The sequence below is a fragment of the Diplotaxodon limnothrissa genome, linkage group LG15 (genome assembly GCF_057381915.1).
Source record: "Diplotaxodon limnothrissa isolate DT_005_m linkage group LG15, D_limnothrissa_male_GT1.1, whole genome shotgun sequence".
Lineage (NCBI taxonomy): Eukaryota > Metazoa > Chordata > Actinopteri > Cichliformes > Cichlidae > Diplotaxodon > Diplotaxodon limnothrissa.
In genome coordinates this window covers 5906507-5910736 of record NC_140610.1, presented here as the reverse complement: position 1 = coordinate 5910736, position 4230 = coordinate 5906507, and the positions used below count along the sequence as shown (strand labels likewise).

The 4230-nt window shown below is 44.8% G+C and overlaps 1 long non-coding RNA gene across 1 annotated transcript; it reads left to right on the top strand.

Annotated features, from left to right (window-relative positions):
- Positions 1-3081: 3081 nt before the first annotated feature.
- LOC146616884 (uncharacterized) lies at positions 3082-3994 on the top strand. Its single transcript, XR_014906888.1, has 3 exons — positions 3082-3138; positions 3215-3276; positions 3904-3994. It is a non-coding gene; the product is annotated as an uncharacterized LOC146616884 (long non-coding RNA).
- The last annotated feature ends 236 nt before the right edge of the window (positions 3995-4230 follow it).

Below are 4230 nucleotides of genomic sequence, written 5' to 3'. Positions count from 1 at the left end.
GTGACCTCAAGTCTTTCCTAGGCTTTGCAGGGTACTATCGACGGTTTGTGAAGGACTATTCAAAAATTGTCAAACCCCTGAATGATCTTACCAAAGGCTACCCACCATACAGGAAGGGCAGAAAGGTGACACCCGGTCCTAGCGGATACTTGAACCCTAAAGAGCCTCTTTCCAGCCGTTGGACACCTGCTTGTCAGGAAGCTTTTGAGGTAATCATAGAGAAACTGACATCAGCTCCAGTGCTTGGATATGCTAACCCAAAATTACCATACGTCCTCCATACTGATGCGAGCACCTCTGGATTAGGGGCAGCCTTGTATCAAGAACAGGATGGTGAAGTGAGGGTTATTGCCTACGCAAGTAGAGGACTTTCACCCAGTGAAAAGCGGTATCCAGCTCATAAACTGGAATTTCTTGCATTAAAGTGGTCCATTGTAGAGAAGTTCCAAGATTATCTCTACGGGAACACATTCACGGTTTTAACGGACAACAACCCATTGACCTATGTTTTGAAGTCAGCCAAGCTTGATGCTGCCAGCTATCGCTGGTTGGCCGCTCTCTCCACCTTCGACTTTAATATTAAGTATCATGCTGGTAAGAGCAATCAAGATGCAGATGGCCTCTCTAGGCGGCCACATGATACTGTGGATGATGACTATGCTTCTCTTGAAGAAAAAGAGCGAATGAAACAATTTGCTTCCCATCATCTCTCTTCATCTCCCAACAGACAAGATGTGACAGCTGACACATTCAGTGTCTTGTGCCACCGTCATCTCTTAGGTGAATCTGACAATAGCCTACCTTCTATCACTTTGGTAGAGTCCCTTGCTCTACATACCGATGCGGTGCCAGACGTCTACGCAGATGATGGAACATTAGGTTGTTCTGTCATACCTACCTATAGTGAGGTAGAACTCCAACAGCATCAGAGGTCTGACCCAATTATTGGGTATGTGGTCAACATGTTAGAAAATGGAGGTGAAGCAAATTCCAATCCTAACTCTGCATCCTTAGAGCTTAAACTAATGCTCAAAGAGTGGAAACGTTTGGAACTGAAAAATGGTCTCCTCTACAGAACCCGCAAATCAGGTGAAAATGTCACCTTTCAGCTTGTCGTCCCTGAGTCTTTAAGGTCCACCATTCTCACTTGCCTTCATGACGACATGGGGCATATGGGTTTGGAAAGAACCCTCGACTTGGTTAGGTCAAGATTTTATTGGCCTAAAATGGCAACTGATGTAGAGAGAAAGATTAAGTCTTGCGGATGTTGTGTTAGAAGAAAGACTCTTCCTGAAAGAGCAGCACCTCTTGTGAGTATCCAAACAACCCGTCCCATGGAACTGGTATGCATGGACTATTTATCCTTGGAGCCTGACAGTCACAACACCAAAGACATTCTGGTCATAACTGATCATTTCACCAAATACGCTGTTGCTATGCCAACAAAAGACCAAAAGGCTACAACAGTTGCGAAGTGTCTTTGGGAGCAGTTTCTGGTGCATTATGGTTTTCCTGAGCGCCTGCTTAGTGATCAGGGCAGGGATTTTGAGTCCCAACTCATTAAAGAGCTCTGTGCCCTAGCTGGTATCACGAAGGTGCGCACCAGTCCTTATCATCCCCGGGGAAACCCAGTTGAACGGTTCAACCGAACTCTTCTTGGCATGTTAGGAACTCTACGAGACAAAGAGAAAACTCATTGGCGCGATTATGTGAAACCACTAACTCACGCCTATAATTGCACCAAGAACGAGACCACTGGGTTTAGCCCATACGAGTTAATGTTTGGTCGCCAGCCGAGGCTTCCCGTGGATATTGCATTCTGCCTGCCAGTTAAAGATGGCTCTCCTACATCTCACTCTCAGTATGTGAGAGCTCTGAAGGCTCGCCTTCAAGAGAGCTATCAGATCGCTGCCAAAAACTCTCAGAAGGTTGCTGAACGGAATAAACGCCGTTTTGACAAAACTGTCAGGGAGTCAACTTTGGAGAAAGGTGATCAAGTGCTAGTGCGGAACCTGCGACTTCGGAATAAACACAAACTTGCAGATAAGTGGGAGTCAACCATGTACAGAGTGGTGGAAAAGATGGTAGACCTACCTGTGTATGTTGTACAGCCTATGAATGGAGATGGTCCTATTCGAACTCTTCACAGGGATCTCTTACTCCCTTGTGGTGACTTATCTGAAGCTGAGGAAGTTGACCAGGTCAAGCCAAAGAGTTGCAGGCCAAGAACGAGGCGCAGTCAGCCTCTGTTACTGGAGGAGCAATCAGAATCTGAAGATGACTCACCTGTCTATCCTAGGCAGTCTTCTGTCATTCCTGGAAAGTTGGTTCAGGTGTTTGAAATCCCGAAGAGACGACAGCAAACAGGAAAAACAGTACCGGAGGGTAGTTGTATACCAGCTACGCCAGCAGACTGTGTAAACCCTCAGCCTCAGAATGAGCCTTGCAGAGGCAGCTCCCCTTTGCTGCCTGCAGAGCCTGTAGGGGTACCTCCTGAAGTAGCTGAAGGAGAGGAGCCAGATGTTGTGGCTGAGCAACACCCTACTGAAGACGATGTAACTTTACCAACTATGACTAATCAAAAATCAGCTGTGGCCGAAGACAGCATTGATGTACCGTCCATTGATGTAGAGGCTCCTATAGCTACGGAAACCATTGATCTGAACCCACAAACCCCTGAGGTAGCTCTGGAGCATAAGGAAACTGTTGACAGTGGAGAAAAAAATGACCATGTTCGTTAGTCAGAAAGGACACGTCGACCACCAAGGCGCTTCCATTATCCTGAGTTGGGAAATCCCTTAATTTCCTTTGCGCAGAGCCTCATAGAGAGCTTTAACCAAGCACTTTATACAATAGGTGACTATGAGAGTTCATCTGTAGACCACAGCGTGACGCATGAAGGGGCTCATGCTGGGTCAAAGGGGGAGGGTGTAACCCATGTGAAATACAGGGCTGCAAAATCCCTTTTTGTAATCTAAGGCTATAGCCTGTTATTGTCACAAGGGGGCGCTGTGATGCAGTCTTGTGTTCTGACGACCTTGCGTCTAGTGCGCAGGAAGTATTACCTCTCTCTTCCTGTGAGATCTTCCCTCTGATGGCGGTCAAGTACGTGTCGGAGCGCATGGAAAAAGTATCTTGGTATGCAATACTGCAACCCGGTTAATGAGACCAGATTGTTTTACGTATAAATGCTAATAAGGTACTCTTTTATTAGGCCCCGAACTCTGACCACAAAGGGAATAACGTCTGTCAAGTTATTTGTGTCTGAAAATCCCGGTGAGTCACGTGCTTTCGTTAGCTACCTGTTAAGTTAGATAATGTATTTCACTAGCCGATTCAGCTCAGAAACCTTTGAATAAAAACCAATCGGGAGCTATGAGAATCTGGCGTGTTGTTTCACTTCTCCTGTTGTTCTTTACAGTGTGTTATAAGTGTTGAATGCTTTGAGCTAAACGATGCCGATGCTAGATGCGATGCTAGCTGCTAATAGCTGTTAGCCACCCCACCCCGCTGAAGCCATATTCCGATCGGGGAGGTATTCAAGTAGAAGCAATAGCTCTGTTTATATTAGAATGGTTATGTCTTAATAGATATGAGCATATTTCAAGTTTAATAGTATTTGCACTGAATTAAGTTACATTTTCTTGTAAGCCTTAAGGATGAATGTCACTTTCATTGCTATGACTGTTTACATTACTGTTTAAGCTGCTGATGTTCTTTGTTGTGATATAATTTTGATAAAATTGTTGATACTGGTACAAACAAGTTACTGTAACTCTTGTAACTTGGTAAAGCTAAAGGGAATGCCATTTGTGATTAATACATTTGGAAAAGAAGTTAATGAGCTCATGTTAAGAACACAAAATGGGAAAAGAAATTGATTGTTCTGCACTGTTTGTGTAGATTGGTTTTTTTGAACTACTAGAAGGATTCTGGAGAACCACTGACGGCGAGAACAGCCCAAATGAGATCCTGGATGATCGTGAAATGGTGTGGCCAGCCATGTGATCGGATTGTGGGATTTGCCTGAGAAACTGATTCAAGCAACCCTGGATTACAGATAAGCCCTATGCACTACTTTTCCTACCCGGATAATAGGGTTTGCACACTGACAATTCCCCTACAGTACACCTGTTTGGGTTTTCAACGACTTTAAAGGACAATTCAGACTGGACAATTCAAACTTCACAACAGGAACACTTTAATCTGTTTCATTCATTCCCAAGAGCT